Raw genomic sequence first — 24,725 nt, 5'->3', positions numbered from 1 at the left:
TTGTCATAAGGAGGGAAACCATTGGGTTGAATGCTTCCCAGACTGGTGAGTTCACAGTTCTGAACAGATTGGCATCTGTTTAGACAAACTTGGCAGTGGGTCCCTTATGTAAAAACCAGATGAGGTTTGCTTTCATCTTGTTCTATCCTGAGATTGTGGCCTTGTGACCAGTGAGAATATTCTCTCTGGTCTCTGCCAATCAGAAGGTACAAGTACTGGCTTGCATCTGGTGGCCAACCAAATAGGCTTAGAAATACAACACATGAAGTCATAGGCAACCTTCTCTTTGTCCAACTGTGCTAGGTCTCAGAGGAGTTTGTCATAAGGTGCCTCAGTTGTCTAAACCACTGTTGTCTTGTTAGTGCTGGAAAAGTATCATTCCAGTAGTACCTTTACAGATTAGTGACTCTGTGACTGGAGGCATCTCACATTTTCATGGGAAACTGGAGACACCATTTTCACTACATCATTCTTACCACTGGTGACAACAAAGGTTTTTGCTTTTTTATGCTAACTTTGGGAGTGAACCCTCTGGATCTTGTGAGGGCTTGTACCCTCTTTTGGGATGCCTCTTATGTCCATGGTTAAGCTATAAAAAGTCTTATTGGTTTGAGTCTCTATTGAGATTAATATAAGATCCTACTCATCATTGCCAGATAATAAATCCTTTCAATTAGAAAAACTTCTACATTTGAAAAAAAAATTAAAGAGTTCTCATCCTAAACAACTGTTATAGGTACCTATGGAAAGACCAAATTATGAAGTGGATATAGAGGAGAATAATTAGTACCTTTAGGGACTGCCTTAACAAGGTTAAAGAACAGAAATTAGACTTAGAACAAAAATTAAAGTCCACATCCAACATAAATTCCTCTTTTTAAAATCCAGCCCTGGGGCAGCTGGGTGGCTCAGTTGGTTAAGCTCTGACTCTTGATTTCGGCTCAGGTCATGATCTCACTGTTCATAGGATCAAGCCCCATGTCAGGCTCCCATGCTTGAAATCCTCTCCCTCTGTCTCTCTCTCTCTCTCTCTGCCCCTCCCCTGCTCATTCTTTCTCTCTCTCTCTCTCCCTCTCAAAATAAATAAACTTTAGAAATGAATAAGTAAATAATAAAATAAAACCCAGCCATGTCACTTAATTGTACACCTGAAACTAGCATTACACAGCATGTCAAAACTGGAATTTAAATAAAAACTTTAAAAAATTAGAATTAAAATTAAAATCCAGCCCTGTCTCCTCAGCAAATTCCCTTAGCTCATAAAACTCCCCCACCTTCCCCAGAAAATCCCTTAAACATCCAGCTGCCTATTTCAACTTCTCCTTCCTTACAAGATTTACCAAGAGCACTCTGGCCTGATCTCCAGGGCCAGGGTATACATGTTACTCATGTAAATGCTGAAATCCAGGAAGTGAATTTAGCAGAAGCACAAGGACAGGTGGTAGGATTCACTTTGCTCTATCCCTTACAACTCCTCCTGCTTTCCAGGGCTCTGTAATCAAACTCATTTGTGTTTCCCTTGGATGCAGGGGGAAAAAATCATATTTAAATAGAGAAGAATAGATTGGATTTCTGGTGACAGATCTAACAGTTGGAAAGGTTTTCCTCTTCTGCAATAGATTGGGCCAAGAAAAAAAAGGAGAAAATAAGGTTAGAAGCAACAGTGAGAAAAATGTATACAGGTCTGGGCTGGTCATCTTGGGAAAACTGTCTCCTTCAACTGTCATTTGCTTCGATTCCTAGAAATCTTTTTTTTCAGGTCATCAGTTGGTGTGCAGATCTAGTTAGGTTTTGGTGCTTTCTGTAGATGTGACACATGGATCCAAGGGTCCTTTCTTTGAAGTTTGGCAGCACAAGAGTTGGTTAACAGTACCTGAGAGGGGTCTTTCCATCAGTGTTGAAGACAGTCTTTCTGGAGATGTCATTCCAATAGATGAAATTTCTGGGCTGCAAGGTGTGAGAAATTTCTGGGCTGCAAGGTTGATATTTAAAGTCTTTGTCTCCGGGGAGTGTGCTGTGGAAAGATTGTTCTGCTAAAATATGGTTATTTTCAACAGAAGCAATTAGGCCTTTGCAATATTAAAGGATATCCCCCTTTACCGACTGTGGATCAAAAGCAGCAGGAGCCAAGTACATTGGTCATCCTATGATTATCTCAAAGGGTGAGAGTTAATGAGTTCCAAAAGGGGTACACCTGAAATTTAGAACCACTAATGGGAGTGCTTTTGGCCAGGGTATTTGAAGGATCTCTACAAACTTTGCCTAATAATGCTGTTAGTGGATTCTATTAGCCCTGAGGATTGAGGGTAATAAGCACAACGGAAGTGTTGCAACACTGGCCAAAAAGCACAAACCTGTTGAAGCAAGTTCCCTGGTCATTATGAAGTTCAAGAGGGATTCTGCAGGTAGGGATGATCTTTTCTAATAGGAATTTAGGCACAAAAATAGGAATCCAGTAAGAAAATACACAAACAGTTACCAATACATATTTATATCCATGAGATGGGGAAAGCTGAATAAAATCCATCTGCCAAACAATGAGAAAGAATGAAATATGGCCCTTTGTAGCAACATGGATGGAACTGGAGAGTGTTATGCTAAGTGAAATAAGCCATACAGAGAAAGGCAGATACCATATGGTTTCACTCTTATGTGGATCCTGAGAAACTTAACAGAAACCCATGGGGGAGGGGAAGGAAAAAAGAAAAGAGGTTAGAGTGGAAGAGAACCAAAGCATAAGAGACTCTTAAAAACTGAGAACAAACTGAGGGTTGATGGGGGGTGGGAGGGTGGGTGATGGGTATTGAGGAGGGCACCTTTTGGGATGAGCACTGGGTGTTGTATGGAAACCAATGTGACAATAAACTTCATATATTGAAAAATAAAAATAAAAAATTAAAATTAAAAAAAAAATCCATCTGCCAAAACTCGTATGGTCCACTGGGCAATTTAAAGTGTCGAGGAGCAGTGCAGACAGGTTTTCCTGAATTATATTTTAGACAGGTGGGCAAGCAAAGTAAGCACTCTGTGACCTTGCTAATATTCACCCACTAGTATTGGCTCATAAAGGTTTTTATCAGTAAACTAATGATTCACTGCATGTATAGTAATCAGTAATGGGAACTTTAGAGTCTCTGGAAGCACTGGATTATTCTTTTAGCCCAACACAGAGTTTTCTTTTTTTGTTGAACCAATGTTTAGTAGATTTCCAATATTGTTTTTCCTTTTCTGGGGCCAATTGTTGGACATCCCTAGTCAATTTTTCTAGATAATCATTTGGGGGAACATCCCTTTGGATCAAGACAGACGTTTAGTTGTTCCTTTTTGAGCAGCATTCTTTGCAGAAATAATCTTCAAGGTGGTTTCCATTAGCCTCAAGAGAATCAAGTTTAAAATGTGCAGGGAACTTGATACTGGCCAAAGTGTCTGTAAGAGTATGGCATCTAATAATTCCTGGACATAAAAGCCATTTCTAATTTTGTCTCCACTAGAAATAAGGACATCTTGCTGTTTCCATAGCATTCTAAAGTCATGAGCTACTCCAACAAACCTACTGTTAGTATAGATATTTGCAGTTTTTCCCTTTGGCTAAAATACAGGTGTGATCAAGTGTATACAATTCATCTGTTTGGCCAATTCAGCCAAGGGCAAAAGTGTTGCCTCAATTACTTTAAAAGGAGTTGCAAAAGCATACCCAGCATATTTATCATTTTCACCTTTTAAATAAGAACCATCAGTAAACCGTGGAAAATTAATGTTATACAAAGGAGTTTCCTATAAGTGATCATAAGGAGTCAGGAGGTGATCTGAGAGAGTCACAGTCATGAGGAGTATTGTCCATAGAGGAAGGAAGAATGGTGGCAGGGTTCAGATTATTACAGTGAGGGAAAGAGAGTTTGGAATCCAATTTTCACATGAGCCAAGTTAGGCTGAAGCTAACTTGTAATTAGCCTAAAACCTTGTAATTAGCACTTAGTTTGGGGAAATTCAGGATGCCATGAGGCCTCTTTGGATCTAAATGCAGCCCTTGTTTTGAAATCAGGTGCCACAAATATCAAACCTGAGTCTGAGCAATCTGCAGTTTCTCCTCAGAGATTTTGTGTCCTTTTAAGACTAAAAGTTTTAACAAGTGGTTGCTGTCTTCCTGCAAAGAGGCCTGAGAAGGGGAGCAGAGAAACAAATCATCTGCATATTGTAATAAAGTAGAGATTCCAGGTAACTTTATATCACCTAAATCCACTTTTAAGATTTTGGAGAAGGGGTACCTGGGTGGCTCAGTTGGTTAAGCATCCAATTCTGGATTTCAGTTCAGGTCATGATCCTGCGGTTGTAGAAACAAGCCCCTCATCAGGTTGTTCACTAACAGTACAGAGTCTTCTTGGAATTCTCTCTCCCTCTGCCCCTCCCCAATTCACACACATGCACACACTCTCTCACTCTCTCTCTCTCAAAAAATTAAAAAGTTTTGGGAGAAGTAGGAAGGATTTTTGGTAAAACCCTGGGGCATTTCTGTCTAGGTACACTGCTTTCCTTCCCAAGTAAAGGCAAAGAAATATTGACTAACCTTATCCACAGGGAAATCAATTACTGTAAATTTTGATGGAGCAAATAAAAGATGGTTAAATGTCATCTGATTTTCCTGGTTGGCTATTTTGGTTGCTATCAAATTCTAGAATTCTCTCCCCCTTTCAGTAGAAAAACTCCAGCATCATATTTCTCTAAGGAATCTCAGAAGCAAAGTTTTGAGTATCTCTTGGAGGGCCTAAACAAAAGGGAATAGGTTGAGAGATAGAAACCTGTTTAAGTTTATTAGAGATCCCCACTCTGAACCATTTCAGTACTTCGAGGTAAGGGCTATTTATTTGATAACAGTAGGGTCAAGCATAGAGAGTGTAGCTCCAATGTTGATAAAAATTCTCTAAGCAATTTAAGAGGAAACATTGGGAAAAGCCCCTGTAGTTACAGTTCTGTAGTTGGGGGTTAGGAAGGCACTGGAAAGGCTAGAGGACTGAAGGCACCTAGAATGCTTACATTCAGAACAGTCTTTCTTCCTGTGTCTTGGTTTTTTGCAACAATGGCAGAGGGGTTTGATTTTGTTTAGGGGCTTCCATTTGTTAGAACTGAAAATCAGGGATTTTACTGGTCTTCCTTTTAGTTGAATCCTCTAGAGTATAGGAGAGCCAATTTGCTAAATTAACTGAATCTGGAGTGGACAAAGTTTCCCATTCCATCCTAGCCCTTTTAACTATAAGGGAAAGATCCCAGTTTAGCCCTTTAATGAACATAGAGTTGAAGGCTACCCGAGTGGATTCAACATCCATAAGGAGGCCAGAATTTTCTTTAAAAACAATTCGGAGGTGACTATAATAGTCATACACAGATTCACTCAGTTTTTAAGTGCAAACATGAATCTTATTCCAATCAACAGGTTTTGGAAAAGCCCTAGGGACTACCAGGTGAAGTCATTCAGCAATTGCCCAGTGTGATCATATAAAACGGCATTGAGTTGGTCTTTCATATAAAGTTCTAGAGATTTGTTCAGGACCATCCCAGTTAGCTGTTTTCATCCAGTGTTGGGCTTGGCCTTTGTCAACAAGCATGTGAACTAGCTGGTACAAATCTGAGGAACCTGGTTGGTAAGTCTGGATGACTATATTAAATTCCTTGGCAAATCTAATTTTAAAAAATTCCTTGGCAAAACTATGAGGATCTTCAATAACTCCAGGAAAATCTTTGACTATGGCTTGTAGTTCAGCCTTAGCCCAGGGGACATGGGAAATTAAGGGCTTAGCATTAGGATCCTCATAAGGTCTAATTTATTTTTTTGAGAGAGAGTGTGTGATTAAGGGAGAGAGGAGAGAGAGAAAAGAGAGAGAGAATCTTAGGCAGGCTCCACACTCAGCACAGAGCCTGACATGGGGCTTGATCCCCTGACCCTGGCATCATGACCTGAGCTGAAACCTAGAGTTGTATGCTAAACTGACTGAGCCACCCAGGTGCCCCCAGAAGGTCTAATTTTGAAGGTGTAGTTTTAGGGGCACCTGGGTGGCTCAGTCAGTTAAGCGTCCGACTTCAGCTCAGGTCATGATTTCACAGTTGGTGGGTTCAAGCCCCATGTCAGACTCTGTGCTGACAGATCAGAACCTGGAGCCTACTTCAGATTCTGTCTCCCTCTCTCTTTCTCTCTACCCCTCCCCAGTTTGTGCTTGCTTGCTCTCTCTCAATAATAAGTAAATGAACTTTAAATTTTTTTTAAATTTTTATTTATTTTTGAGAGAGAGAGAGAGAGAGAGCACGAGTGTGGGAGGGGCAGAGAGAGAGGGAAACACAGAATCCAAAGCAGGAACCAGTCTCCAAGCTGTCAGCGAAGAGCCCGATGTGGGGCTCGAACTCATGAACTGTGAGATCATGACGTGAGCCAAAGTTGGACTCTTAACCGACTAAGCCACCCAGGCGCCCCTAAATAAACAAACTAAAAAAAATCTTTAAAGGTGCATCTTCTAATCGGTTCAGAGAAGGGAACAAGGAGCATTTCAGAGAAAGAGGGAAGTTCATTGAAAGAATTAGAATAAGGAAGTGGAGGGTGAAAAGAGGTGGGGATAGAGAGGGTATAAAAGAGGATGGGGAGAAAGAGACCTCTGAAGTTTTTTGTCTTCTTTCAGTTGTTTACCTCAGTTAATTTAGAAATGGTCATTTGTATGGGTGCCTGGGCAGCTCAGTTGGTTGAGCCTCCAACTTCGGCTCAGGTCATAATCTCATGGTTTGTGAGTTCGAGCCCTGCGTCAGGTTCTGTGTTGATGGCTCAGAGCCTGGAGACTGTTTTGGATTCTGGGTCTCTGGCTCTCTCTATCCCTCCCCACCTTGTGTTCTCTCTTTCCCTCTCTCTCTCTCTCTCTCTTTCCCTCAAAAATAAATAAAACATTTAAAAAAAGAAATGGTAATTTGTAAACAGGGGATTTTAGAGTCCTGGATATATTTGGAAGCCTCAAAATACCAATTGATATAGGGTTCCCATTTGGTTGTTTTTATTTGAGAGCCCTGGTGCTAAGAAAAGCAAGTGTGGGGAGATCAAAAGTACCCCATGATAGCCATTGGAGTTCTAAATTATTTTTGGTTAAATTGGCCTAATTAGTTAAAAATGCACATGAAGAGGAACCATAGTTTTAAAGCATAAAACTGGGGTAAAAGAAAGAGGTCCCTCCTGAGAGAATTTAGCAGATTGGGATCCTATTACTCAAAAACAGAGGTTTGAGAAATAGAAGAGTACTCCCCAAGAAGGGCAATTCCTTCATAAAAACAACAAAGGGGCACCTGGATGGCTCAGTTGGTTAAGCATCCAACTCTTGATTTCAGCCCAGCTCATGAGTTTGAGCCCTGCATCAGGCTCTGTACTGGCAGTGCGGGGCCTGCTTGGGATTCTCTCTCTCCTTCTCTCTCTGCCTCTTGCTGTCTCTCTCTCTCTCTCTCAAATGAATAAATAAACATTTTTTCTAAAAAACCAACAAAAACAAGAACAGCTTCCAAATAAAGTCAGAGAGCTCAACGAAAAGGAGGGAGCTCATATGAAGGAGGAGACTTACTGAACTGAAAGGAAGGAGATGACTCAGAAGCAAAGAGCACAAGGGGCTCAAGCGGGTTCTTGTAACAACCATGTAATGTTGACCTTAGAAAACAAAAGATCCAGTTATTTTACCAGACATTTAGTGTATTCAGTAATAGCAGAAGAATTGCAATTCAGGACAAGCAAACTATGACAAACCATTGGCAAGTCTGGAGAACAGAGGAGAGGAGCCTGCTTCTATAGAAGAAAAGAGGAAGATGGGAGAGGTTGTTTTGCTGAATTCTCATTGGTTGGGCTGTTGCTGGTCAGGGAGAAATTCTTCCTCCTGCTGGGGTATGTAAAGTAAGCTTCTTTCTCTTGGAGCATGTAAAGTATGATGCTCTAGAAGTAATTCCAAGCTAACCTAACTTACTAACCCTAAATCTCCCCATTCATCTCAAAATGCATGTAGATATTATAAAAGATCAGGACTTTAGAAACAAAACTGTCCTGTACTTAAGAAAAAGAGGAAACATTTTAAATAGTAATTATCCTACACTTCTGATAATAGAGATATCTACCATAAAACTCCCAGGAGAAAACACATTTTTTCCATCCTTTTGAAATGTAAACACCCCAGTAGATAAAACACTGCCCACAATCACCTGAGACTAAAGAAAAAAAGGGAGGAAAGAAGTTTTTTAATATACAAACTTCTTTAAAGGCTCCTTTGCCCAAACGCTAGTCCATAGCCTTCATAAGATTACTTATCAAAGACCGATACAATCCTTTTTTTTTAATTTTTTTGAGAGCAAGAACACACACACAAGCATGCGTATGCATGTGCAAGGAAGGGCATAGGGGGAGGGAGAGAAAGAATCTTAAGTAGGCTCCACAGCTGGCTTGGAGCCCGGCATGGAGATCGATGTCATGATTGTGAGATCATGACCTGAGCCAAAAATCAAGAGACGGACACTTAACCAACTGAGCCGCCCAGGCACCCCATGGACAAATACAATTCTTAAGAGTCTTCTCCACAAATATTAGTAAAAATTTTTAGCCATCTGAGCAGGTAGACAATTTACTCCAATTGCAGAAACATAATTTGGATCCAATGGTTATTAAAGTAGTGATTTTGTATTACTGTACTTGATTCATGGCTAAAATTTTAAAACAAAAGCTATAAAGTCTCTGTGTTTATGTATGTCTATAGATGTATGTCATGTATATGTGATATTTTCCCACCTCAAGATGCTATTGCCAAAATTAAATTTTTAAAGGTTCCATTTAGTTGTGTTAAAGAGAAATAAGTGGTTATCAGAATAAATATTTCTAAGCTCTCACAAATATATTTGAACCTAACTGAAATGTTTGTCAAGTTCACATGATCTGGAATACTCTTTAGTAAATAAAAGCTACTTTAATGTTATTGGTTTAATTAAAAAAGAAACGTTTTCAGAGTTATCAGCATTAAATATAATGCAGATATACAACTTTTATTCTACCTGGATTTATTAGTCAAATAACCTCATGTTATCTCTGTTACAAAATTTGTCAGCAAGAAAAATAATTTAAGACAATGACTAGCTGCTTTAATGTCTCATGAAATTTTCATGAGTAATCTAAATATGATTATTTAAAATATGTGATTTAAATAGATGTAAAGGAGGTAAAAGTTTAGAAGAAAAGTTTTCAATAATATTTTATAACATCTCTACTTAAGTAGTTTCTAAAATCTTTTTTGGTAACTTTAAACCTTAAAGTTTTAATAAGTTAGGTTAATGATGGCAACTCATTGACTATATAGACCATTTCCAAATAAGATAAAATTCTGAATTATTAGTTACTGAAATAGGTATATCCACTTTGGGATTCTTATTACAGAAAAACTAAAGATATTTGGATCTATCAGTAAATATGTCCTGTGCTACACTGAAAAATTATACTATAAAAAAAAGTATAAGCTTCTGGAAATCATGAAATATATTCATAAATTTGCCAATGTAAAGAATTTTGGTATAACAGTTCACAATTGCTTACTTCTTAGGTTTTACTAGAAATTAAAGTTTCTAAGGGTTAAAATTCTAATTAATTCAATAATTAATTAATGAGTTAATTTAATAAATAAAATTAAAGCTACCAGAAATAGTAAGGGAAACATCTCTATGCAAAAAAAGTAGGATGTATCTTTGACTTAAAATAGGTATGAGGTATGAATATATGTTTTGTTAAAGGAAAAATAGTAATTTTGTATAAAATATAAAATCTGGTTATGTCTGAATGACAAGAGAATAAAGAACAAACTAAGTGGATATGGAAAGTTGAGAAGAGAGAGGGGGGAAAAAAATCTTACCTTGGGTTGTCAAGCTGGCTAAAATTGAATAATTTTCTTTAAGAGCTTTAAAAAATAATTTTAATAAAAATTGTACTTATGGGGCGCCTGGGTGGCTCAGTGGGTTGGGTGTCCAACTTCTGCTCAGGTCATGATCTCACGGTTCGTGGGTTTGACCCCCACATCAGGCTCTGTGCTGACAGCTCAGGGCCTGGAGCCTGCTTCGGAACCTGGAGCCTGTCTCCCTCTCTCTCTGCTCCTCCCCCACTCATGCTCTGTCTCTCTCTCAAACATAAATAAACATTAAAAAAATTAAAAAAAATTGTGTAGTTATGTTTATGTAAAACTAAAACTTAATATTCTTTCATGTGCTAAAAGGACAAAGCTTTCTTGGACTATTGATCTGCTCCTCATAAGAGATTGTGAAAGGCTTTTCTTTACCTTTTAAGTAATCTGACTAGAAAACAAAGATTAAATCTGTGCTTTATCAAAATAATTTACTGTTTCATGCAGTCTTATTAGGTCTTTGATTACTTAAAACTGAGTCTTCTCAACGTTTAATTAAAAGAGCTAAGTTTTGCTTACAACTATGTAACCTTTTGTATCTGCGTTTAAGTTGCGCCTGCGTTTAAATTGTCACTTTGGTTAAATGGATAATTAAGTATTGTTTCATAGTGATCTACAATCCTATTTAATCGAGTAGTTTTAAACCATTTGATATTTCTGACAAATCTACCCAAAATCAAATTCAAAATGAAGTCATTTGGGTCTTGAACTAACTTTGAGATTTCCAGAGGGTCCATGGAACATCTCAAAGTCTTGTTCTCTCTCCTAGAAAAAGAGATGTTTAACTAATTAGGCTTGTTTATATTAAATTATATGGGAAACATTGTCATTCTAAAAAGTGATATTTAACCTTCTTAAGGTTAAATTCATATGGGTATGAGTTATTAATATAAGTGTTAACAGAAGTTATATAAAATTCCTAAAATTCTGATATGTAATGTTGTTTTAATTCCAGTTATTAATATTCCATATTAAAATGTGCGTCATAGAAATAGCCAAATCTCTTGTCAATTGCATTATAATGAACTCTCATCAGATCTTTAATCATGGCCATTTTTAAGTCTTTTGCCATTTATACACAGTTGTCATTTAACTGATGCTTTTGTAAAAATGTTCCTGCAAAAGTACTTCAACTTCAAGGAGACTCATGGAAGGGGCTGTAACAAGTACATGTTTCTGATAACTTTCAGATCACACTACTAGACTGGGTAAGAATTTACATAACTCTAATGAAGAACATGACATCTTCGTTAAACTGCTAATAAAAGATCAAGGAAAAAGGAATTAATTACATGGGACTGAATGAACTGATAAAGATGACTACATGATTTAAATGACTTCTTGAAACATTATTGGTTCTTTAATGTTTTGTTTTTCTAAACTTAAGAAAATGTTTTCTCTTTTCTCTTAAACTATCAGCAGTTTGGTAAAATATACCTTTGTGAACAAAGATAAAACAATTATTTTTTTCCCTACCTGGTCCCACCAGAATTCATAAACTCTTAGTGAGTATTCTTATTTTTGTGGTAGTATAGCTATTTGCATAGGTTCCATAAGAATCTGTTCTCCTTGTAACATAATGTAATTAAAAACAATGGTTATATTACCAAGGCTTTGACTGGAATATCATATTTGAAAAAGATGTACATAGACTCATATATGACCAGAAAGCTTTAAGGAGCTAAAGCTGACTTTAAGGAGCAAATAAATCTCCTTGGAAAAATAGCCTGGTACCTTGTTTACAGGGTTCTGGGCAACCTTATCAGGTGAGTAAGGAAGGTTTCTTCCTGCAGGTTCAGGAAACTTACGATATTTTGGGGAACCTCAAGAAGAGAGGAATTAACCCAAATGTGTAGGTATTGCAGGTCAAGTCTGATATTAAACCCTTGGCTTGGCTTCCTAGCTTCAAGAGGCTTTTAACAGTGAAACAGACTTAAAAGAGCCTGTATGGTCAGTCACTATTCTTGCTGTATTTATGAAAATAATCAGGCAAAGTTTAATGAGACTAGACTTACTTTGCAAACAAATTAGTCTTACTTTGATAGAAATAAAGGTAACTGTAGAGAGAAAAATTGTTTTCAGTAAAATCTGTAACACACTCTTGTGGATATCAGATTCTAGTCTTATTCATTGTCTTTGAGGTTTTGTTGTCTACCTGTAAACTGGACTAGACTATCCTGAATTCTTCCAGTTTTTTTCCAATATCTGACCACGATATCCAAACTAACATTTCCAGTTTTTTTCCCACATTTCTGACTTGAAATGATTGAGAACTAAAACTGCCCTTTTCCTGAAGCCATGCAAGCTAAAATGGGGCAACTTGATATAAACTTCAGAGAAATTACAACAGCTCATGTATGGACAATTTTCATGTCTTATTGCTGTGTGGGCCACTCAGAAAGATCACCCGAGACATTCAAACTACAAACTAGGAAAATCTGTAAAATTTCCACTGCCTGCCTTCACTCCATCTAAAGATGCTTTGAGCAGACATCTAGAATTGTTTTTAGTTTTCCTCAGGACTCAGATGGAATTTTTTTAGTCTGCTCTAACCATTAACCATTGTTTTCCTTTGTTTTCATAGAAATACTTCTTATTAAATACCTGGTACAGATATTTACACCATATAGGCCTAATTTTGGGAGCCTACCTACATCACTGCCTCCTGAAATGAAACACAGTTGTTTAAGTGAACTGACCTGTTTTTAAGACTAAGAGATTAGTTCAGTTAAATAGAATGATCTGCCAACTAAGCTTCTGCATTGTGAAATTCCATGCAAGTTTCAAAGGCAGGACTGAGGTAGAGCAGAATATGCCACCCTAAAATATGCCACCCTGGCATACTTATTATTTTGAAATAAAGTTACTTAAGAAACAACTGGTAAAGAAAGGACACTGTAATCCTCCTTTGTCCCCCTAAAAGGAGGAAATAAATCTCCCACATGAAAAGTACCCTTCCTGAAACAGAAGGGCAGAAGGTATCTTTATCTCCATGAATAGGGAACTTAGGGCTGAAAAGGCTATCTAAACAAACTTTGTCACTTCTTCACTAATTTACTACCCACAAAACAAACCTTCTCATCTTTTCAATTCTTCACAAATATATTGTTTCTTTATATAGAAGGTATAAAAGGTGGCTGCTTTGGACACTTCTTTGAGTCTCCTATTTTTATGGAGCTCTGGGACATATGACACTAAATTTTTCTCCTATTAACCTGTCTTATATCAATTTAATTAATAGGCCAGCCACAAACCTAGGAGGGAAGAAGGGAAAAGCTGTCCACCCTTACACAGCCTGTTGTGTACCCTGTGCATGAGTAAAGGGAGAACCTAGTAGCTATGGGGGATTACAAAGCTCAAATCATTGGGGAAGACTGGTGAGGGGCTCTAGAAAGAGAACCACTGTGATAGCTGAGTGGATAAGGAGGAAAGGGAAGCCAGACCAAGATGTTCTGGAAAAATAAGGGGCTATCAAGGGCAGGAGGCTACAGTGAGGATGAGAGACATGATTCTGTAAAGAGGAGGGCAAGACTTTTCTGATTTCAGCATTTGAAACTGGAATACTCTGATGGATGATGAGACCGTGTTTGTGAATATGTATGGGAAAAGTGAACTGTGAATGTTGAATCTCATATGTTTCTGGGGGCTTCCAGAGGATACCACAAGCCATGTAGAGAGGTTTACCATCATGCAGTGGGGGGAAGGGAGCTGCCCTTTGCTCAGCTCCTTCTCTTACTTCTCAGTTGCCATACTGTCCTCAAGCTTAGCTTACTGTCTTGCATAGTTCCTGCCTCACTTGCTCTCACAGTAAACGTTAAAGTTTCTCTTCTAAACATTAAAGCCAACTCCTTCACCTATGATTTAGATTCCAGCCTCTCCCACCTCTTCAGGGAGTTCAATTCAGTCATGTTCTCTCCACTCTCTTCTCTATTTCAGTCTCTTCCTCTCTACTATCTCCTTCCCCATCATGGTATAAACATGTTCAAGCTTTTTCTATGCCGTATAATGTTCTTGTCTACATTCCTTGTACCTTAATTTCCACCTATAAAGCTACAAAAAGTATTCTAAGGGCTCCACCAGTGACCCTCTCCCCTCTCTTAATCCAAGTTTCTTCTAACTTGAAATTTCTGTGGCCTTGGACTATGTTGACCACCGTCTTTTTGAACTCCAATCCTCCTTTTTCTTCTGGGACACCAAACTCTCTTGACTTTTCTCCTGTCTTTATGGATGCTCCTTCTTAGTTTCCTTTTGCTACCTGGTGTGCTTCCATTCACTCCTAAATACTGACATCTCCCTGAGTCTTGTCCTCAGACCCTTTTTTTTTCCAGGCACTTTCCATCATTTCAGACGTTCTTTCAATCTTATCCTCCTATTCCATTATTCTCAACTACCATTATTAATTGCTAAAGACTCCCACAACTTTCCAGTCCTTCTCTGTGTCCTAAACTTCAGATTCACCTAAATAACAACTTCCTAGAAACCTTTACCTGGATGTTTCATAGGTACCTTATTCTCCACAATTCTTAAGTCATCAACACTACTTTGGATGAATGACTTGCCAAGTTTCTTAACATTTCTGAGGATCCGCTTCCTCAATGAGTTGTTGCAAAGATGAAATAAGAATACATATATTCTTGGGATGCCTGGGTGCCTCAGTCTGTTGGGTGTCTGACTCTTGATTTCAGATCTCATGGTCATGATGTGGAGCCCTGTGTTGGGCTCTGTATTGAGTATGGAAACTGCTTTGGATTCTCTCTTTCTCTGTCGTGCTCTCTCTCTCTGCTGTCTATGTCTCTGTCTCTCTGTCTCTGTCTCTCTCTCCCTCTGCCCCTCTCACCCACTTGCTCTCTCATTAGCTCTAAAAATAATATATATTCTTATACATGTATGTATATGTATTCATAGATATATTCTTATATATATGTAAATGTATTCGTATATATGTAATTGTTATTTTCATCATATCATCCTTATTACTATTAAAGAAGCCTTCTTGCAGAAGGTGGGACTTTATCTGGAAAGAAGGATTTGAACAACAGGTAGAATTTCAATGAGGATAGTGAGGGGGAAAACAAAGATGAAGTTGACAAATGATGTTTCTCTGTTATTTACTAATCAACTGCTTGGCCAAGATTTATTCCAGGTCACCCTGTCCTGCCATATTCAGTTGAATTATATTGCTCAATTCATATGACAACTGCCTCTTGTGCTTTCATTCCATTATGTTTTTAGAAGCTGTCATCTGGTCCCCCACCTACCTGCATTCTACATTTCAGCTATTTCCATGGATGCTCTTTACTAGAGCTACACATCTAATACCACCAAGGAGGCACCATGTGTGTACTGGCATTTGTGATATTTCCAGGATCTATGTTGCCTTCTGGTTGCTGAAGGCATCATCTGCCTCTGATCAGAAACAAAACATATTCTATATATGAAAGTAAAAACAGTAACATAGAATTAAGCATAGAATTAAGACTACACATGGAATATACAGAAAAATAAAAATACATATTAAGGGGATATAGTTATGAGGGTAAACAATTTTGTATATAATTATTATTGCTTCTTAGGTCAGTAATAGAAAATAAAAAGAAAGTAGAAAATTCTGGCATGACCTTGAAATATTAAAAAGCCACATTGATCTAGTTCTTTATATAGATAACCAGATAGATAACAGCTTTCCCTAAAAATAATGTTTTATGTTTGGACCAATTCAACTTGCCAAGTGTTGAATAAATATTATAAGTAGCAGTACTGTTTTTGCTAGCTATACAAAAAATCATTCAGGTGTAAGAGGAGCAATTATCAATGTTACCAGCTCTAATTTTCAAATTGGCACTAGTAATTGTTGCATATTAAGTGAAGGTAGAAGTGATTCCATTTACACTAAAAGTAAAGTTGTTCACCGATGATCTTTTCAATAGCCATTTACATATTTATGTTATAAGCAATACTAATGGTGCTAATAAGTTTTCTCTTCTACGCTTTTTATATAGTAATAAACAATACATAACTTTTTAGTACTTACTATGTGCTACATGCTGTGCATACTTAGTATGCTTTATCTTATGCAGTCATCACCACAATCATGTAAGTTAAATAACAGTATCATCTCCATTTTTTAAATAAGCAAATTAGGGCTTAAGAAAGCTAAATAACTTTTATAAGAGCCCACAGATAATGTGTGGGGAAGCCAGAACTAATACCTTGATTCTTTAAACACAAAACCCATGCTCCTAATATTACATGTACTGCCTGCAATGACATATTTCCCCAGAACTGAGACCCAAAATAATAAAATCAATGTATGATACATGTGCAAAAGTCATACTATAAAAGAAAATGTCTTTCACTCCAAAAGCGAGAGCAAATCTTGCCTATAACCTAGTAGGTAGCCTAAACATATTTTTTTAAATGAGTCAAATGAAGATCAATGAACACTTTGAAATATAGGAAAGCAAGAATCAGAAAGTACAAATTGGAATTTCCATTAAAACCTATCCAATGAAAAGGGTGTTCTAACGAATGGATGGTAACTTTCCAGTCCCCTGGTCAGATCTATGATTTAGTGGAGACAGAGGCACCAGACAAAATTCCATGAAAATCAGCCAATTAATTCCAGTTGTTCTCATTACATGTTCGCCAATCATCTGATAATATAGACTTCCAGCATAACTTACAAATATGGAGGAAACCCCATGATCATCAAGCTAAGTGTTGCAGTCTACCTGATAGTTATGCTTATCATTGTAAACAATAAACCAGCAGATTTTAGACATTGATCCCTTTTGAATTAATCTAGTGTAAGCTAGTGTCTGAGAAATTGGTAACATTTATGTACCTGACCAAAGTGAGCAACTAATCTACAGAACTGAAAAGTATATACTAGAATAGGGTGTCCCCACAAAGATATATCCATCCTAGGTGATAACTCCATGTCTTGACTCATGCAGCCACAAGTTCACCTACCTGACCTAGACTAATCAAGGTAAACACTATAATTTCAGGGAAAATGATATATGTGGAACCATTTTTAATGTTTCTCATAGTCTGAAATCCCTACAAAACAATTGAAACTACAAATAGTCATGTCCAATATAGCAACATGGGAAGACCCAGAACTCATTTCCTTTCACAGGCACTGTGAACCAGTGGCTAATTGAATAGTATCTGCACAAGAAATAGTAGAGGGACCACATAGAGAAAATTAGGAAAAACAGAGACACAGTAATTATTAGAAGCCCACTCCCAAAGCAATGACCTCTACTAGGGAGGAATATCACTGAGGGGACTTCATGCAGACTCATCCAACTTGGGGCACTGCTAAAAAAACAGCAATTTAAAGGGCAACTAGACTGTAATTGAAGATAATCCATTTGCTAACACTAGAGCATGTGCAAAGAGTTGGGGAACTACTAGAACTCCCCAAGGTTGAAGGTGCAGGAAAATACCATTGTTTATGTTCCCCCCTCCACCTTGACAGGACAGATAGGAGCTGGGACCACTTTGGCCTGCCAATTAAGGCCACCCCTGTGAGCCCCAAGCCTTTAGCCTGTGCCAATTCCAGCTGTTCCCACTAAGGTGGCCCTCCACCAGTGCCCACCCCAGCTCCAGCAGTCACAAGATGGCCCCAGTACACCATGCCTCAGGAGCCCTAAAGCGCATGCACAACCCAGGTGTCCCATCAGAATTACTCCAGCACAAAGTGCACCAAGACATCCCTGGTCCATGCCCACCCTAACTCTAGCTGTCCTGCCAGGTGGCCTGGGCAAAGCACACCCCAGGACACACCCATCCCACTCCCACTCCAGTTTCAGTAATTTCACCAGGTTGCCCTAGCATGGTGTGGCCCAGGACACCCTGTCCCACGCAGCTTATGCCTGAACCAGCTCCAGCCAACCAGCTAAAGCCACCAGAACATGCAGTCTAACACAAGGGATGTTCTTACATAATGCCATTCCTTCAAGACCAGGAGAGGTAGCTGTTCTGCCTAGTTCTAGAAACAAACACAGAAAGTCAGACATAATGAGGAGAAAGAAGTTTATTTTCCAAAAAAAGAAAAAAAATAGAACCCCAGGAAAAAACCCTAATGAAATGGAGATGAGTAATTTAACTGATAAAGAGTTCAAAATAATGACCACAAATATACCAAACTCAGAAGATGAAGGAACACAGTGAGAACCTCAACAAAGAGAAAACATAAAAAAGTGCCAAACAGAAATCACAGAGTTGAAGAATAGAATAATCACTGAAACATACACCAGAGGGAATCAACAGCTTATTAGATGATACAAAAGAATGGATCAGGGATCTGGAAGGTGGAGTACTGGAAACCACACAGAACAGAAAGAAAAAAAAATTCTGTTTAATGAGAATAAGGGAACTCTAGGACAACATCAAGCATACTAACATTCATATTGTAGGAGTCCTAGAAAGAAAAGAGAAAGAGAAATGATAAGAGAACATATTTGAAGTAATAATGGCTGAAAACTTCCCTAACTTTGGAAAGAAAACAGACATCCAAGTCCAGAAAGCACACAGACTCCCAAACAAGATGAACCCAAAGAAATCCATATGAAGACATATTATAACTAAAATGGCAAAAGCTGGGGCGCCTGGGTGGCTCACTTGGTTAAGCATCCAACTTTGGCTCAGGTCATGATCTCACAGTTCACGAGTTTGAGCCCTGCATCGGGCTCTGTGCTAACAGCTTGGAGCCTGGAGCCAGCTTTGAATTTTGGATTCTGTGTCTCCCTCTCTGTCTGCCCTTACCCCCACTTGTGCTCTCTCTCTCCCTCTCTCAAAACTAAACATTAAAAAAATAAAATAAAGTGGCTAAAGATAAAGATAAAGAGATTATCTTAAAGGCAGCAAGAGAAAAACAAATAGTCACAAACAAGGGAAACTCCATAAGACTATCAGCTGATTTTTCAGCAGAAACTTTACAAGTCAGAAAGGAGTGGCAGGATATATTCAAGTGTTGAAAGGGAAAATCTTACAACCAAGAATGCTCTACCTGGCAAGATTATCATTCACAATTGGAGGAAAGATAAAGAGTTTCTGAGACAAGCAAAAGCTAAGAATTAATCACCACTACACTGGCATTATAAGAAATGTTAAAGGGTGTTCTTTAAGTGGGAAAGTAAGGCCATGAATACAAATAAAAAAATATATGAAAGAAAAAAGTCTCACAGATGAAAGCAAATATAGTAAAGGCAGTAAATCAGCTACTTTAAAAGTTAGTATGGAGGTAAAAAGACAAAAATAGTAAAATCAACTCTAACTACAATAAGTAGTTAAGGGACACACAAAATAAAAAGATGTAAAATAAGTGTCAAATGCATAAAGCATGGCAGGGTGGTGAGTAAAAAATGTAGTGCTTTTACAATGAGTCTGAGCTTAAGCAACTATCAGCTTAAAATATACTGCTACTTATATAGGTCAATATATGTGAACTTCGTGATAACCTTAAACCAAAAATCTACAGTAGATACACAAAAAATAAAGAGAGAGGAACCCAAACATAACATTAAAGAAAACCATCAAATCAAGGGGAAGGGACCAAGCAAGGAAGAAGGGAATAAACTACAAAAACAACCAGAAACAATAATCAAAATGGAAACAAGTACATGCCCACCAATAATTACTTTAAATGTAAATAGACTTGGGGCGCCTGGGTGGCGCAGTCGGTTGGGCGTCCGACTTCAGCCAGGTCACGATCTCGCGGTCCGGGAGGTCGAGCCCCGCGTCGGGCTCTGGGCTGATGGCTCGGAGCCTGGAGCCTGTTTCCGATTCTGTGTCTCCCTCTCTCTCTGCCCCTCCCCCGTTCATGCTCTGTCTCTCTGTCCCCAAAAATAAATAAATGTTGAAAAAAAAAATTTAAATGTAAATAGACTAAATACTCCAATTAAGAAACACAGGATGGCTGAATGGATAAAATAAAAAAGGCTTATTTAATATGATGCCTATAAGAGACTCACTTCAGTTCTAAAGGCACACACATATTGAAAGGAAAGGGATGAAAAGATATTCCATGCAAGTGGGAACAAAAAGAAAGTTCATGTAGCAATAACCATATCAGACAAAATAGACTTTAAAATAAAGACTGAAAGAAAAGACAAAGGACATTATATCATGATAAAGAAATCAATCCAAAAAAAGATATAACATTCATGAATATTTATGCACACAACATAGGAACACCTAAATATATAAAGCAAATATTAATAGACATAAAGAGATAAATTGACAGTAATACAATAATAGTAGAAAATTTTAACATCTCACTAACATCAATGCAGAGATGATCCAGACAGAAAATCAATAAGGAAATATTGGCTTTAAATGACACATTAGACCAGGATGACTTAATAGATATTTATAGAACATTTCATTTTAAAACTACAGAATACACATTCTTTTCAAGTGCACATAGAACGTTCTTTAGGATAGATCATGTTAGGTCACAAAACAAGATTCAGTAAACTCAAGATATTGAAATCATTTTGATGCTTCACTCAAGCATCTTTTCTGACCACAATGGTATGAAACTAGAAATTAAGTAAAAGAAAAAAACCTGGAAAAACACAAACACATATGGAAACTAAACAACATGCTACTAAACAACCAATGAGTTAATGAACAAATCCAAGGAAATAAAAAAATACCTTGAGACAAAGGAAAATGAAAACACAACTTTTGAAAGTCTATGGGACACAGCAATAGCAGTTTTAAGAGAAGTTTATAGCAATATAGGCTTACCTCAAGAAACAAGAAAACGCCCCCCAAAACAATATATATACTCAAAAGAACTATAAAAAGAACAAAGGCCAAAGTTAGTAGAAGGAAGAAAATAATAAAGATCAAAGCAGAAGTAAATGAAATAGACTAAAAAATAGAAAAGATCAATGAAAATAAAAGCTGGTTCTTTGAAAAGATAAAAAAAAAAAAAAACAACTCTAGCCAGACTTATGAGGAAAAAGAGGACCCAAATAAATAAAATCATAAATGAAAAGGAAGTTACAACTAATACCACAAAAATACAAAGGATCTTAAGAGACTACTGAAAACAATTATTTGCCAACATATTGGTCAACCTGGAAGAAATGGATAAATTCCTAGAAAGACACAACTTTCAAAGACTGAATCATGAAGCAAAAGACAATCTGAATAGACTGATTACAAGTAATGAAACTGAATTAGTAATTTTAAAACTCCCAAGAAAAAAAATTTCAGGACCAGATGGTTTGGTAAATTATACCAAACATTTAAAAAAGAGTTAATACCTATGCTTTTCAAACTATTCCAAAAAATTGAAGAGGAAGGAATGCTTTCAAACTCATTTTATGAGGCTAACATTACCCTGATACCAAAGCCAGATGAAAACACTCCAAAAAAAAAAGAAAGTTATAGGTCAATATCCCTGATGAACATTGATGCAAAAATCTCAACCGAATATTAGCAAACCAAATTCAACAATGCATTAAAAGGATCATACAACATGATTAAGTACAACTTATTCCATGAATTCAAGGAAGGTTCAACATCTACAAATCAATCAACGTGTTACACCACATTAACAAAAGAAAGGATAAAATCATATGATCAATGCAGAAATGCAATGATCAATGCAGAAAAAAGCATTTGACAAAATTCAATATCTGTTCATAATAAAAACTCTCAACAAAGTCGATTTGGAGGGAGCATACCTCAAAGTAATAATAGCCATTATGACAAACCCAGAGTTAACATCACACTCAATGGTGAAAATTTGAAAGCTTTTCCTCTAAGATCAGGAATAAGACAAGGACACCATTATCACCACTTTTATTCAACATAGTACTGGAAATCTTAGCAACAGCAATTAGGCAAGAAAAGGAAATAAAAGACATCTAAAATGGAATGGAAGTAAAACTGTCACTATTTGCAGATGACATGGCATTATATATAGAAAACCCTAGGGGCACTTGGGTGGCTCAATTGGTTAAGTGTCTGACTCTCGATTTCAGCTCAGGTCATGATCTCATGGTTCATGAGTTCAAGCTCCCCATCAGGCTCTGTGCTGACAGCATGGAACCTGCTTAGCATCCTCTCCCTGTTTCTGTCCTTCTCCCACTTGCTCTCTCTCTTTCTCTCTCTTTCTCTCAAAATAAATAAATAATCTTAAAAAAGAAAACCCTAAATACTCTACCAAAAACTATTAGAATAAATGAATTAAGTAAAGTTGCAGGATAGAAAATTAACATAAAGAGATCAGTTGCATTTTTATATACTAATGAGCTATCAAAAAGGGAAATTAAGAAAAAAAATCCCATTTATAAATTGCACTAAAAAAATAAAATACCTAGGAATAAATTTAACCAAGGAGGTGAAATACCTATACTCTGAAAACATAAGACACTGATGAAAGAAATTCAAGACAACACAAATAAATGGAAAGATACACCATGTTTACAGATTGGGAGAATTAATGTTAAAATGTTGATACTACCCAAAGCAATCTACAAATTCAATGCAATCCCTATCAAAAAGCAGTGACATTTTTCATGGAACTAGAACAAATAATCCTAAAATTTGTATAGAACCACAAAAGAGCCTAAATAACCAAAGCAATTTTGAGAAAGAAGAACAAAACAGAAGGTATCATGCTCCCAGATTTCAAACTATATTACAAAGGTATAGTGATAAAAACAGTATGATACTAGCACAAAAATAGACATATAGATCAGTGAAACAGAATAGAGAGCCCTGAATTAAACCCACACTTACATGGTCAATTAATCTATGACAAAGGAGGCAAGAATATAAAATGGGGAAGAGAGTCACTTCAATAAATGGTGTTTGGAAAACCAGACAACTTGCAAAAGAATGAAACTGGACCACTTTGTTACCTCATACACAAAAATAACTTTACAATAGATTCAAGACTTGAATGTCAGACCTGAAGCCATAAAGCTCCTAGAAGAAAATATAAGCAGGAAGCTCTTTAATATTGGTCTTAGCAATATATTTTTGGACCGTTTTCCTCTGACAAGGGCAACAAAAGCTAAAATAAACAAATAGGATTACGTCAAACTGAAAAGCTTTTGCACAGAAAAAAAATCAACAAAATGAAAAGACAACATACAGAATGAGAGAAGGTTTTGCAAGTGATATATCCAATACGGAGTTAATATCCAAAATATATGGAGAACTTACACAACTTAATATCAAAAAACAACCTGCATAGACATTTTTCCAAAGAAGACATACAATCAACAGATATATGAAAAGATGCTCAATATCACTAATCATCAGGAACCTGCCAATCAAAACCACAATGAGATATTACTGCACACCTGTCAGATAGTCTATTATCAAAAAGATGCAAAATAACAAATGTTGGCAAGGATGTGGAGAAATGGGAACCCTGGTACTGTGTTGGTGGGAATTTAAATTGGTGCTGCCACTATGGAAAAAAGAATGGAGGTTCCTCAAAAAACTAAAAATAGAACTACCATATTATTCAGCAGTTCCATTTTTGAGTATTCATCGGAAGAAAAAAAAAATGTTGATCCAAAGAGATATATACACCCCTATGTTCATGGCAGCATTATTTATAATAGTCAAGATATGGAAGCAACCTAAGTGTCCCCTGATAGATGAAGGGATAAAGATTATATTTATTTTTATTTTATATATACACACATGCAATGCAATATTACTCAGCCATAAAAAGAATGAAATCTTACCACTTGTAAAAATATGGATGGACCTAGAGGTTATTATGCTAAGTGAAATAACTCAAAGAAAGTCAAATACTGTATGATTTCACTTATATGTGAAATCTTAAAAAAAAAACACAATGAACATACAAAATAGAAACAGGCTCATACATACAGTAAACAAATTGGTTATTACCAGATGGAGTAGGGGTTGGGAGGCAGGTGAAATAGGTGAAGGGGATTAAGAAATACAAACTTCTAGTTATAAAACAAATAAGTCATGGGGATAAAATGTACAGCATAGGAAATATAGTCAATAATATTGTAATAACTTTGTGTGGTGACAGATGGTAACTAGGTTTCTCATGGGGGTCATTTCATAATGTATAAAAATATCAAATCACTATGGTATATGTCTGAAACTAATAGGATACTGTATGTCATTTATACTTCAACAAAAAAGTTACTAAAATGTAAAATAAATTACAAATAGTAGCATTTTTTCTAAAAAACAAAAAGTTTAATAACATGTTATAGTAACTGCCAAAATTCCTGTAAAGCAACACTCCTCCCTGATGTTCTACTTCAAAAATTGACCTTCTTTGGCTAATGAGAGTTAACAATTAAATTCAGGTGGCTCTAATAGAATACTTTTGCTTTTGATCCATCTATTTAGATCAGCATTGTTCATATTTATAGTGTCAAGTTTAGTGTACTATATTTTCCAAAACAAAATATTTATTACTCTACGCCTGTAGTCTTGCTTCTGTTGTTTTCTTCTCAATATTCTTTGCCAGAGAACTAAACATGTTGCATTACCCTTCTCAGATTTCATTTTAATTTGACAGAAAAATTAGGATGCACTCATATTTTTCTATCCTTGCTTCTATAGTTGTTTGTCAATAGGGCAAATAAAGCTGTGAGGTATAGTAATTCATTTGGTATCAATCCAGACACATTTCAAATGGTCCTATGGGTGAGTGTTATGATAAAAACATAAGGAATGACTTTTATATCTATCCATTTAACAGGCTAATTATGCCCCCACAGTCTTTCTTTTATTAATAAATACCATGGATCT

The 24,725-nt window shown here is 36.8% G+C and overlaps 1 pseudogene; it reads left to right on the top strand.

The window, feature by feature from the left end:
- LOC121025442 (ribosomal protein L18-like) overlaps positions 1 to 24,725 on the top strand; it is a 59,162-nt pseudogene that overhangs the window by 1,295 nt on the left and 33,142 nt on the right.

Source organism: Herpailurus yagouaroundi, unplaced genomic scaffold (assembly GCF_014898765.1).
Source record: "Herpailurus yagouaroundi ecotype Mexico unplaced genomic scaffold, PumYag 67641, whole genome shotgun sequence".
NCBI lineage: Eukaryota > Metazoa > Chordata > Mammalia > Carnivora > Felidae > Herpailurus > Herpailurus yagouaroundi.
This window is presented reverse-complemented; position numbering and strand designations above follow the sequence as displayed.